Genomic DNA, 14,781 nt, shown 5'->3' with positions numbered 1-14,781 from the left:
GATTTGACCTTGATCTTTGACCTTTGACCTCTGTCCGATTTCACTGAAAAACTAATCAAGTAATTGTCCCATCATACATCATCCACCAACAAAGTTTGGTGAAATTTGCTCCATGCAGTCTTGAGTTATCGCGTAAACGGATACAATTTCATGATTTGACCTTGACCTTTGACCTTTGACCTTTAGCCGATTTCACCCAAAATCTAATCAAATAATTGCCCCATCATACTTCATACTTGGACCAAGTTTGGTAAAATTCCAGTAAATATTACTCAAGTTATCGCGTAAACGAATGCGGACGGACGGACGTACGGACGTACAGACGGACGTACGGACGTACGGACGGACGTACGGACGCACGGACGGACGGACAACCCGAAAACATAATGCCTCCTTTTCGTGGCGGAGGCATAAAAAGACGTTTTTGCTGTATACCACAAACACTTTTATTTTCAAGAAATGTCATGGAATCTATAGAAGAAACATTTTCTATGCAGTGAACATGGTACACATTCAAAGCAACCACTTTGGAGGTGCTCAAATTCAGCCCTACCGTCATGGTCCAGTATCCAAATCGTGCGTTATGTAAACGTGAATATGGCTGTTTTAAGGCGTACATACCTCCGAAATGTCGTTCCAGCCGTATAGCAAAGTCACTTCAGTTTTCATCAAATGTCATAGAAATGTTAAAGGGACATTGCTTTATGATACTTACATAGTGAAAAGGGTGCACAAGCAAAGGCAACCCTGTAAGAGGTGGCCAAAGTTACCCACTCCCATTACATTATATAGGACACGTGAGTATCTAGAACTCGAATACATAATGTTTCATGGGTACATGCCTTTAAAAGGTCAGTCGTGTAGCAGAGACACATTTGTTTTCAAGAAATGTGATGAGATGATGGAGGAGACAATGCTCTACAATATCAATACAATAAAAAGAGTACACATTGAAAGTCAACAGCTTAGGCAGTCCCGTAATTTACCCCCATCCCCATGCACGGTCCCACACAAAACATGCGTTAACGGAAGTGATTACAGTTGACCTAAATTTACATGCCTTGAAACGCCAGTCTGGCTGTCTAACAAATATTTTTATTTCACAAAATATAATGATATTTCTATCAAAAACATTGTTCTGTAATATAAAGATAATTATTAAAAAACCGGTGCGCATTCAAAGGTAATTCAATTACCATTGAATGGTGCCAAAAGTTACTCCTACCCTTGCAGTCCGGTATCACAATTAAACATTCATTATCTACGCAAATACAGCTGGGCATGTATAAGCCTTAAAGACTCGTTCCTACCATACTGCAAGACATTTTTATTTCCATAAAATGCCATGGAGATGCCAGAAGAAGCATTGCTATAAAATATGTACATAGCGAAAATGGGGCACATTCAAAGGCAACTCTGTGGAAAGTGCCCGTTACATGGCAATAAAGAAAGCACCCAGTATCACCACTGCGAATACGTGTGTTCAGTGGCGTATCTAGGGAAAACGGCGCCCGGGGCAAGCACGAAAATTGCGTCCCTAATGTCTGAAAAAGTGTTCAACCCCAACCCCATCCCGGTAGGGACTTTAAACAGAGTTCACATGATGCTTTTTCAGGCACTTAAAAGGGATCTTTTGAGAGTGATTTATATGTAATGAATTGTGATAGATTTTGGCGAGCGAACGCAGCGAGCGAGCCGAAAATTTATGTATTTCAGCTCACAAAACATGGAATTCTTGTCATTTTTTGCTTACCAAATCTTACAATTCTAATCAAGATATAGTGACAGCCTTATAGATATCGATTTATACCAAAAAACTGAGGACTTTAAAAAATACTCTAAATTAGTGCGCGCGAGTGAGCTGAAATTTTTAAACGTCCTCGTCATCATCACGTATTGTTCTTATCTTTTTTTATATAAATTTTGGCGAGCGAGCGCAGCGAGCGAGCCGAAAATTTTGGCATTTCAGCTTACAAAACATGGAATTCTTGTCATTCTTGCTTATTAAATCCCACAATTATAGTGACGACTTATAGATAACGATTTATACCAACAAACTGAGGACTTGAAAAAATACTCTAAATTAGTACGAGCGAGTGAGTCTAAATTTGTATATTTCTGCGTCATCATTACGTTTTTTTCTTATTTTTCTTTTTTTTGCGCCCCCCCCCCCGTATGTTCGAAACCGTTGGCGTCCTCTTTTGATCCAATCGGCGATCGCTTCAGAACGAATGAAATTGCAATCGTTGCTCCGTGTAACATTTTTCCTGCTAAATATAAAATAACATGAGTGAACACAATAGAAATTATCATTTTGTCCGCGTCATCGTCACGTTTTGTTCTTATCTTCTCTTTTTTTATACAAATTCTGGCGAGCGAGCGCAGCGAGCGAGCCGAAAATTTTTGTATTTCAGTTTATAAATCATGAAACTCTTGTCTTTTTTTGCTTATTAAATCTTACAATTCTAATCAAAAGTTAGTACGAGCGAGTGAGCCGAAATTTGTATATTTCCGCGTCATCATTGCATTTTGTTCTTATCTGGTTTGATTTGTTGTTGTTGTTTTTTTGCGCCCCCCACCCCGTATGTTCGAAACCGTTGACGCCCTCTTTTGATCCAATCGGCGATCGCTTCAGAACGAATGAAATTGCAATCGCTGCTCCGTGTAACATTTTTCCTGCTAAATATAAAATAACATGAGTGAACACAATAGAAATTATCATTTTGTCCGCGTCATCGTCACGTTTTGTTCTTATCTTCTCTTTTTTTTATACAAATTCTGGCGAGCGAGCGCAGCGAGCGAGCCGAAAATTTTTGTATTTCAGTTTATAAATCATGAAACTCTTGTCTTTTTTTGCTTATTAAATCTTACAATTCTAATCAAAAGTTAGTACGAGCGAGTGAGCCGAAATTTGTATATTTCCGCGTCATCATTGCATTTTGTTCTTATCTGGTTTGATTTGTTGTTGTTGTTTTTTTGCGCCCCCCACCCCGTATGTTCGAAACCGTTGACGCCCTCTTTTGATCCAATTGGCGATTGCTTCAGAACGAATGAAATTGCAGCCGCTGCTCCGTGAAACACTTTGCCTGCTAAATATAAAATGACATGTATGAACACAATAGACACTGTCATTTTGTCATCATCACGTTTTGTTCTTACCTTCTTTTTTATATGAATTTTGGCGAGCGAGCGCAGCGAGCGATCCGAAAATTGTTGTATTTCAGCTCACAGAACATGGAATTTTTGTGTGAACATAATAAACATTGTCATTTTGTCCGCGTCATCATGTTTTGTTTTTATCTTGTTTGATTTGGTTTTCTGCCCCCCCCCCCCCCCCCACCATTCTCCCTCCCCCTTCCAGGCGACTTTTTTTTTTTCTTCTTCTTTTTCTTCTTTGTTTTGTTTTGTTTTTTTCTTTTTTTCTTCTTCTTCTTCGTTTTTTTTTTTTGCGTCCCCAAGGAGTGGCGCCCGGGGCACGTGCCCCCCTTGCCCCCCCCCCCCTAGATACTGCGTGTGTTCATGGCTATCACATGGCTTTGAAAAGTCGTTCCAGTCGCGTGACTGTGATTGAATGGCTATGTCATTTTTTTTCCCAAGAAATATCATGCAGTTAATAAAGGTGAAAACTATTGTTACAGTAGCTATATAGTGGGAAAAGGTGCACATGTAAAGGCAGCCTCTCGGAAGGTGTCCATAAATTGGCTCTTCCCCCACGGCTCCTTGTGCAAATCATGCATTATATCAAAGCTACTATAGTTGTTCAAAGCGGTATACCGTATGCACAAAAAAAAAAATACAAAGGGACCCTCTACAATGATAACTTTGAAAGTAGTAAATCTATCCAAATACAATTTCAGGGTAAGAAAGTATTACTCATTGCCCACATCTTACAGAAACCCCATTATATTTGCTTTAGTGGTCAGAGAGAATGTAATGAGGAATTTTGTAGAGCATGTCAGGAATCTCTTCCCTCCAAGTTTTGTCTATTGGGTTAACACATTAGATGTGCAGTTCCAAGGGCATTCAAATGCTAAACTTAAAAGAATCATACTCATGACATGCTTAACGACAATCCACATTTCTCTGTAACCGCTCAACCGAATTGAATGGCGTTTTCTGCAAAATAGAGCTAAGATGTTACGCTTTCAGACCCTGAAGTAGCATTTGGACGGTTTAATCATATCGGGTGTTATCAATGCGAAAATCCGATTGATTTTTTTTCTATTTTTTTTTTTTTTTTTTTTTTTGGGGGGGGGGGTTTGACATACTGTACATTCCTTTAGATGCTATTGTTCTCAGAGCGTACAGTCCTTTACTGTTCCGGCCGTATGGCAAAAGACACTTTTGCTTACATCAAATGTTATTGAAATAATACAGGGAACATCCCCCTACAACATCTTTATATTCAAAAGGGTGTTTATTCAAAGGAACGGATCGACGTCGCTGGAATGGATACTTTGCACAGAGAGAATCGTGTGCTAAAAATGTGTTTAAATGAAAGGTTCATCAATAATCATTGTGAGAATTATTAGAAGAAACGGGTTTTTAAAGAGCTATCCGTATTCACTACGTCTGGATATTTACCAACCAAAATTAATTGAGACTTGCTTGAAATGATTAATTTCTAAACGGCTTCATGTGCCTCTGATCGACGGCAATAAATGAAAATGTAAATCCTATATAGCTGACATGCTACCAGAATATATGATGGGGTGTGAAAAGGAACCTGTGAAAAAAAAAATATTTCATGGTATTCATTTGTGACCCTGCATCACAAAACAGACAAAATAAAATTTCAGTTAACCCGTTTAGGACGTGTCCCGAGTATACTCGGGCTGACGTTTTCCAGGCTGTGGACTGGTCCCGAGTATACTCGGGCTGAGAGAGTGAAATGAACACGCATTTTTAAACTTAGAATTTCACCAACAATACGATGCCTATGTTAAAAATGAATTATATTTTGTGGGACTACATACATCAAAGTTGCCATCTGTGTACATTTTGTGATGATTGGTCATATCTTATGTCTATAAACAAGCAAAATATTGACAAACATGAGTGCAATTTTCACGACATTCACAACTTCGCAACGGTTGGGAAACTGACCAATGACGAGCGACCAGCCGCACGCTCTGGCGATCTCATTTGCATCGGTATGCAAATTGCCACACTCAAGTGAAAAGGGTGCGTGCGGCGTTCAAGACCGTTGCGTGCACGCACCTACCTTATTAGCACACAATCATGATAAAGTATTGTGGCATACTACTTCGTGTTATATCAGTTATGTAATGTCGTACTTACGGATTTTCTATGAAAGCCATCTCGGCATGGCAACCTGCTTACCATTATTGGCATGAAATATTGGCCTTCTTCTTCCGCTACCGAGTCCTACCGAGATCTACCAAAACTCGGCAAATTGAATAAATTCAAAAGTAAATCTTATTCAAATTCATGAAATTCTTCCGTCGAGATGAAAACATCTCGACGGAAGAATTTCATGAATTTGAATAACAAAGCAGTACCCGCTGCACGCTATAAGGATTATAGTCGGGTACCTAAGGGGGGGGGGGGGGGTCACCGTGCATCCCCCCCAGGACTCCTCGAAACTTACATTTTCAGGATCCTCATGACATACTAAAACATAATCAAGATGTTAACAGGAGCGAAAAGTGGCTGTTCTAGGTGAAATTTAATGTATTCTATTGTTTTTCATAATTTCTTATGTATTTCTTTGTTTTTCAACTTTTTCAACTTTTGTTTTTTCTTTGTTTTTCTATTGGAAATTGTCACTGACCACTTTTCTACCATAATTAGCACAAAACTAATCAATGAAAGTGATTAATTGTAAAAATAATCAATTTTTCATGACTTTCATGGCAGAGCACTGTTTTCCATAGGAAATGTACACAAAAGCACAAAATTGTGCCCGTTTTGGGACGACATTCCGTTACAAAAACGGGCGTGACTTCACAAAAGTATGCGGGGAAGTTGCAAATATGGTCTCAAAAGTTGCGTGAGACTTGAACAAAACAAAGTCAAGTAAGTTTTGAGGAGTCCTTGGGGGTGCACGGTGACCCCCTCCTCCCCTTAGGTACCCTACTATGTAGGCCCTACATGTAAGCACATATTATATATTACATACATACATAAGGACGGGGGGTGGGGGGATCCGCCCCCCCCCCCTCGAAGTTTCGCGCTATAAATCTGTCGCGAGGCTTCTTGACTTTGTTTGGTCAAGTCTCGCACAACTTTTGAGACCAAATTTGCAACATCCGCGTATACTTTTGCGAAGTCACGCCCATTTTTGTAACGGAATGTCGTCCCAAAACGGGCACAATTTTGTGCTTTTGTGTACATTTCCTGTGGAAAAAAGTGCTCTGTCATGAAAGTCATGAAAAATTGATTATTTTTACAATTAATCACTTTCATTGATTAGTTTTGTGCTAATTATGGTAGAAAAGTGGTCAGTGACAATTTCCAATAGAAAAACAAAGATAAAAAAAAAGTTGAAAAAGTTGAAAAACAAAGAAATACATAAGAAATTATGAAAAACAATAGAATACATTAAATTTCACCTAGAGCAGCCACTTTTCGTTCCTGTTAACATCTTGATTATGTTTTAGTATGTCATGAGGATCCTGAAAATGTAAGTTTCGAGGAGTCCTGGGGGGGATGCACGGTGACCCCCCCTTAGGTACCCAAGTATTAGAACCAAACACTTGCTGTCGGGCGAAAGCTCGGTGGTCTAGTGGAGATGACGCCTGTCCGGTGATCAGGAGGTCGTAGGTTCGGATCCTGCTCGAGTATGTACGCCCATGATTTTTTATCATGGCTACTACCAAAACACTGATCAATTCAGTGCTTATTTACGTCGATGTAGGGCAATTTGTCAATCAGTTGCAATGAAAACATCTCGACGGAAGAATTTCATGAATTTGAATAACAAAGCAGTACCCGCTGCACGCTATAAGGATTAGAACCAAACACTTGCTGTCGGGCGAAAGCTCGGTGGTCTAGTGGAGATGACGCCTGTCCGGTGATCAGGAGGTCGTAGGTTCGAATCCTGCTCGAGTATGTACGCCCATGATTTTTTATCATGGCTACTACCAAAACACTGATCAATTCAGTGCTTATTTACGTCGATGTAGGGCAATTTGTCAGTCAGTTGCAATGAAAACATCTCGACGGAAGAATTTCATGAATTTGAATAACAAAGCAGTACCCGCTGCACGCTATAAGGATTAGAACCAAACACTTGCTGTCGGGCGAAAGCTCGGTGGTCTAGTGGAGATGACGCCTGTCCGGTGATCAGGAGGTCGTAGGTTCGAATCCTGCTCGAGTATGTACGCCCATGATTTTTTATCATGGCTACTACCAAAACACTGATCAATTCAGTGCTTATTTACGTCGATGTAGGGCAATTTGTCAATCAGTTGCAATGAAAACATCTCGACGGAAGAATTTCATGAATTTGAATAACAAAGCAGTACCCGCTGCACGCTATAAGGATTAGAACCAAACACTTGCTGTCGGGCGAAAGCTCGGTGGTCTAGTGGAGATGACGCCTGTCCGGTGATCAGGAGGTCGTAGGTTCGAATCCTGCTCGAGTATGTACGCCCATGATTTTTTATCATGGCTACTACCAAAACACTGATCAATTCAGTGCTTATTTACGTCGATGTAGGGCAATTTGTCAATCAGTTGCAATGAAAACATCTCGACGGAAGAATTTCATGAATTTGAATAACAAAGCAGTACCCGCTGCACGCTATAAGGATTAGAACCAAACACTTGCTGTCGGGCGAAAGCCCGGTGGTCTAGTGGAGATGACGCCTGTCCGGTGATCAGGAGGTCGTAGGTTCGAATCCTGCTCGAGTATGTACGCCCATGATTTTTTATCATGGCTACTACCAAAACACTGATCAATTCAGTGCTTATTTACGTCGATGTAGGGCAATTTGTCAGTCAGTTGCAATGAAAACATCTCGACGGAAGAATTTCATGAATTTGAATAACAAAGCAGTACCCGCTGCACGCTATAAGGATTAGAACCAAACACTTGCTGTCGGGCGAAAGCTCGGTGGTCTAGTGGAGATGACGCCTGTCCGGTGATCAGGAGGTCGTAGGTTCGAATCCTGCTCGAGTATGTACGCCCATGATTTTTTATCATGGCTACTACCAAAACACTGATCAATTCAGTGCTTATTTACGTCGATGTAGGGCAATTTGTCAGTCAGTTGCAATGAAAACATCTCGACGGAAGAATTTCATGAATTTGAATAACAAAGCAGTACCCGCTGCACGCTATAAGGATTAGAACCAAACACTTGCTGTCGGGCGAAAGCTCGGTGGTCTAGTGGAGATGACGCCTGTCCGGTGATCAGGAGGTCGTAGGTTCGAATCCTGCTCGAGTATGTACGCCCATGATTTTTTATCATGGCTACTACCAAAACACTGATCAATTCAGTGCTTATTTACGTCGATGTAGGGCAATTTGTCAATCAGTTGCAATGAAAACATCTCGACGGAAGAATTTCATGAATTTGAATAACAAAGCAGTACCCGCTGCACGCTATAAGGATTAGAACCAAACACTTGCTGTCGGGCGAAAGCTCGGTGGTCTAGTGGAGATGACGCCTGTCCGGTGATCAGGAGGTCGTAGGTTCGAATCCTGCTCGAGTATGTACGCCCATGATTTTTTATCATGGCTACTACCAAAACACTGATCAATTCAGTGCTTATTTACGTCGATGTAGGGCAATTTGTCAATCAGTTGCAATGAAAACTTCTCGACGGAAGAATTTCATGAATTTGAATAACAAAGCAGTACCCGCTGCACGCTATAAGGATTAGAACCAAACACTTGCTGTCGGGCGAAAGCTCGGTGGTCTAGTGGAGATGACGCCTGTCCGGTGATCAGGAGGTCGTAGGTTCGAATCCTGCTCGAGTATGTACGCCCATGATTTTTTATCATGGCTACTACCAAAACACTGATCAATTCAGTGCTTATTTACGTCGATGTAGGGCAATTTGTCAATCAGTTGCAAAAGTAAATCTTTTGCGTGTCCCTGCATGTGATGTGTGTGAATGTTTTTGTGTTTGTTTGTTATCATGTCAGCAATGTTAGTTGTAGTTGTTTGAAGAGTTTTACCGTCATGAATGATATTCTGATTATGTTATAAAATCGTAAAAAAAAAGAAACCACTTGGCCAAGAACAAACCGAGTAGGGGATGTACTGTATATATCAAACAACGCAGTCGATTGTGCTACTTCATCGAAGTCGTATATTCATCATGGCGTAACACAGCGTCACATGCTGCACGTGTTATGGGCGAGAATATTTTAAATAGACCAGCTGGCAATAGTATCAGGTTACATCGTATATTTATGAATAGACAGGATGTAGATACAAAAACATTCCTAGATAGACCCTCTCGTAGACGCATTCTAAAAGGGCAGGGGGATTATGAGCATAATAGAGAAGGTCAAAGGTCGATTACTGACAGTCTTTTCGTTTCTGAACCGGTCCATATGATATAGAATGGATGTTAGCGATGTGCTTCGTACGTATATGTAACCATAACTTTATGGTTGTTGGGACTTGAATGTGCAAGTTCTCATGTGCATGTTCCAAACATTAATTCATTATAGAAATCAAAATGCAACAACGAAATGCGCTGCAATAAAGCGAATAAATGAGACAACGTGGCACAAGTTTTCTCTCATATGTTTATAACATTTGCGAGAAATTGTCTATGAAAAAAACATCGGTATTTGGTATTTGCAGCAGTTCAAAAAAGTATATTAGATAAGATTATATCCCATATTACGTTGATAGTGACAATGGTGATTTCGACTGTTTAGTCTGTATTTCTATTTTTTGTATGAATTCTTTATAATATGCTTATTTTCGGCTGCAGTCGCTCGATAAATTATTTAAACGTTTAGAAATATGGGTTTTTTAGTCCATTTCTTTCGTAAGTTCATAAGTCAAAATGATTTTGCTATCATTGAGTTGCAAGGATTTTAGCCATATGCCACTGGTTGTAGTTCAATCCATTTTCAGTCAATCGGATATGACAACTCATGCCGAAAAAAAAAAAAAATCTATTTTTCGTTCAAATTTGTAGAAAGCGCTCAAAATTTGCGAAGCGGTCATTCAATTCTGCGAAGGACGGACATGTGATTATGGAGCGCTTCAACACTCGACTTTTTGGGAGTAAGGTATATTTCGAGCAATAAAAGTACGAAATGCTCTTCTCTTTAATTAATGTAATTAATGTTTTAATGCTATCACTAAACATATTGTGCATGTGTCTTCTCTCTATCTACCTCTGCATCTAGGTACATGCTTTCAATGGAATTATAGACTTCATGAAATCGCGTTGCAACATTTCATATTCATGAACGATTGCGGCAAATGCTCGTTTGCTTTATGCATTATGCACATTGAATGTGAAAAGTACTTTATTTTCTGTCTTTTATCGGGGGATGATTGGTATACACAATGAAATAAATACTGTTATATCAAATATACATATTCAACAAGACAATCATCTTTCCTGTTAGTGATGACTTTTTATCATATGATAAATAGCTTGTGTCTTATCACTGTGTGAAATCTTATTTCATGTGATTCATAATGAGCAATGTCTTCCCGGCAGTACAATAGAGTTATAAGTCAGTCGAAAGATTGCACATAAAATTGGCAGCATTTAAACCCCAACAGTAAAATCACAAATGCTCTCGTTGATATCTTTTATTTATCCCATGGAAAGTCATATCTGTAGGCAGTCATGATGGATAATTTCAGAAAGAAAACTTCTTTATACACAAAAACTTCAGTGTGGATGGCAGGTACCGCAAGAGCATGGATTTTTCTAATTTAGTCATCATTAGTTGTCAAAAACAGCAAGAAAGATGCAGCGATTTATTTGAATATTGAACGTCCCATCAGGCTCTTGTCAATATTATGAAAAAATAATTGCTGAAACAAAACCAAGAAACAAACTCAAATGAAAGATTGGTCTGCGAAACTCAACTTTGATGATGCTTGAAGTTTTTTTTTTTTTTTTTCTTTTCTGTCATACTCATGAATGACAGTCTGATTATGTTATAAGATCGTTCGAAAAATTTACTTGGCCAACGAACCAAATGGAGGATTTACTGTATTCATACAACGCAAGATCCGATATTGCCACTATGGGGTCCTATATATTCATCATGGTAAAACACATGCCTAACATATGCCCGTATTTTAGGCAAGAATACTTTGAATAGACCAGGTGGCCAGAGTATCAGGTTACATTGTACCTCCATGAATAGACAGGATGTTGATACAAAAACATTCCTAGACGCGCTCGTAGACGCCATCTGAAAAGTCGGGGATTATGAGCATAATAGAGAAGTTCAAAGGCCGATTACAGCAGTCTCTTTTTTTTTTTTGCACCGGTCCATAGAATGTATTATAGTGATGTGCTTCATAATGGTTATGTATTACGTAACCTCTTTTACAGACCACAATGATTTTGTGGTTGTTGGGAATTGAATGTGCAAGTTCTCATGTGGTTGTTACCAACATGTATAGAATTTAAACTTCGACAACGAAATACGCTGCAATAAAGCGAGTAAACAAGACATATTTATGGCATATTTTTTTTTCCTCTCTCGTACGCTTTAGCATTCGCCAAGAATTGTAGATATAGTTATGATGTTCGGTATTTGATATTTGCAGCATTTCAAAGAAGCAGTCGAAATAAAATAATATCCCATATTACGATGATACCGACGATGGTGATGTCTACTGTTTAGTCTTTTTTTTTTTTGTTCTAGTTCTGTATGAATTCCTGATAATATGCTTATTTTTCGGCTATAGTCGCTCTGTCAATTATTTATGTATTTAAAAGTCTGAGGTGTTTTCAGTCCACTTCTTTCGGAAGTTCACGAGTTAATTTTTTTTTTTCGATCATTGAGTTCAATCCATTTATAATCATTCAAATATGAAAACTTATGCCGAAAAAAAGCGATTTTCTTTTATTTTCTTTGTAGAAAGCGCTACAAATTTGCGAAGTGGTGATTCAATTTTGCGAGAGACGGAGATGTGATAACCCATCGCTTCAATTGAACACTTTGTTTAGGAGCAAGGTATTTCGGGCAATAAAAGCATGAAATGTTCTTGTCTTATCTCATGTTTATCGATGTAATCATTTTTTTTTTTCATGCTGCTATTGAAGTAATTTATGCACTTATCGTGTCTGTGTATTTTTTTTATTTATCTACGCATATCTCTGCATTTAGGTATGCCTACATTCATTCATTCCATTAGACTTCGTGAAATCGCATTGCAGCATTTTCATATTCATAAACGATTGCAGCAAATACTCGTTTCCGTTATACATTATGCTTATTGAATGAGATTGTTAGTGATTCATTTTTTTTTCTTTTATCGGGGGATGACTGGTATACACAATAAAACAAATATTGACTTACACTCATGACATAAGAGAAGATACTTGCAGCAAAATTAGCCGTCTGTTATGAGATATCAAAGAATGCCGGGAGAAATGTCGTTTATTTCAACAAAAATATCGTCTTTTCCTTATTTTCTGAAGTGATGTAATAATAAATATATTCTAGGCCTTAAAGCCTGTGTGGCCTGTGCTTTCCATACTTCCATGATCATGTCGGCTTCTTCTACAGCTGCCGGATGGCCAAACTTTTTTTGTTGCTAAATTGAATGAACTTCTCCGTCGAACTCGGGAATGCTCACCTGCGACCCTATTTGAGAAGACGCTCACTCACATTGAGACGAATTTGAATTCTCAATGGGCATTTTAATTTGAATTGTGTTAAGGCTACGTATTTTGAAAAAATAGGATATAGTGAAAGGAAACTGAGATTGAATGAACATCTTCATGGCGCTATCTTTTTTTTTCTTTTTGTAGGCGATTTTGAATTACCTAACTGTGAAATTAGAAGACAAACGTACACACACATAAAAATGACTGCAAAATCTTTAGATAATGTTGAACCATTTTGAACACTCGAATATGCCGTTTTGCTCTTCCTTTGAAATACATTTGCCTCGATTAGTGCTCCTTCGTTTTATCTCATTGCATCTCATTACCTTCCTTTCCAGCTATCCACTTCTTTATTCCCATCATCTACAATTAATCGTCTAGATTGAATATCCCCATTGATGGTGGCGATCACTTTTCCAAGATACTTTGCCCGTATTATTATATATAGTCTAATAAGATATCACCTAACACAGATTATAGGCAAACCTAGCCGTGTATAATATTTCATTCCGTTTGCAAAAGTGTGTTCAGATTACCGTCCATGGAACTAAATTTAGAAGACCAGCCTATTTTCTTCTCTCTCTATCTCTCAACCTTTCTTCTCATCGCATAGACTCCGATGTTTCGTTTGCAGACTGGAAGAGCTCATAAATGTTCCATCAACTGACTTCAACAGGTGTTATATATACATATATATATATATATATATATATATATATATATATATATATCCCGTTTGGTGATGATTATCATATCACTGTGTGAAATTTAATTTCCAGTGATGTGTAGTGAACAATACCTTCCCGCCATTACGGTAGAGTAGTAAGGGAATCATGATTGCACATAGAATTTGCAACATAAAACCCGACAGTAAACTTACAAATGCGCTCGTTGATCTCCTTTATTCATCCCATGGAAACCTAAGTCATATAATTATGGTCGAAATCTGGAGGCAGTCATGATGGATAATTTCAGAAAGCAAACGTCTTTATACAAAAATGCATGGAGTTCGCAGGTTTAGCCATCATTAGCGGTCAAAGATTGCAAGATTGCAAGAAAGATGCAATGATTTATATGAATGTTGAACATCCCATCAGGCTCTTGTCAACATTATGAAAATTGTTGACACAAAACCAAGAAACAAACTCAAATGGAAAATTGGTTTGAGAAACTCAACTTCAATGTTGCTTGAAGCTTTTTTTTTTTCTCTCATACTTATGAATGACAGCCTGATATAAGATCGTTCAAAAAATCTACTTGGTCAACGAACCAAATAGAGGAGATACTGTATAATAGTCATCATGTTCATACAATGCAAGAGCCGATGTTGCCACTATGGGGTCATATAATTATATTCATCATGGTGAAACACAGCGTGACATGTGCGCTTGTTATAGGCAAGAACACTTTGAATAGACCAGGTGGCCAGAGTATCAGGTTACATTGTACCTCCATGAATAGACAGGATGTTGATACAAAAACATTCCTAGACGCACTCGTAGACGCCATCTGAAAAGTCTGGGATTATGAGCATAATAGAGATAGTCCATGGGCCAGGCCAGATATTGGTACCATCTGAGGTGGCAAAACCTTTTTGGTGTCATTTTGTTTGTCGGGCATAGATATGTTTATCAAGCCATGATAGCATTTCCAAATGAGTAGCGTAGTCATAGTAAATGAATTTTTAACCAATGTGGTCTCGTTGTTATATCCCTATACTTCTGAATCGAAACTAACCGCTATACAAAGAAGAGCACTGTCTTGTGTATGTTCCATAGAGTTGTAAAATGCAGCCCTGTGGTTTGTTCACAGGTGTTCTGTTGTAAATGCGGTGCGCTTAGTCTTTATTCAAGGCAGCGAAGGGAATATCCAAAGGTTATGATGTCCACAGCGCTTAGTCTTTATTCTAGACGGCGAAGGGAATATCCAAAGCGTATGATACAGTGTATATCCTTTTATCTAAAAACAACAACAACAAAA

The sequence above is a fragment of the Diadema setosum genome, chromosome 8, assembly GCF_964275005.1.
Source record: "Diadema setosum chromosome 8, eeDiaSeto1, whole genome shotgun sequence".
Classification (NCBI taxonomy): domain Eukaryota; kingdom Metazoa; phylum Echinodermata; class Echinoidea; order Diadematoida; family Diadematidae; genus Diadema; species Diadema setosum.
This window is presented reverse-complemented; position numbering follows the sequence as displayed.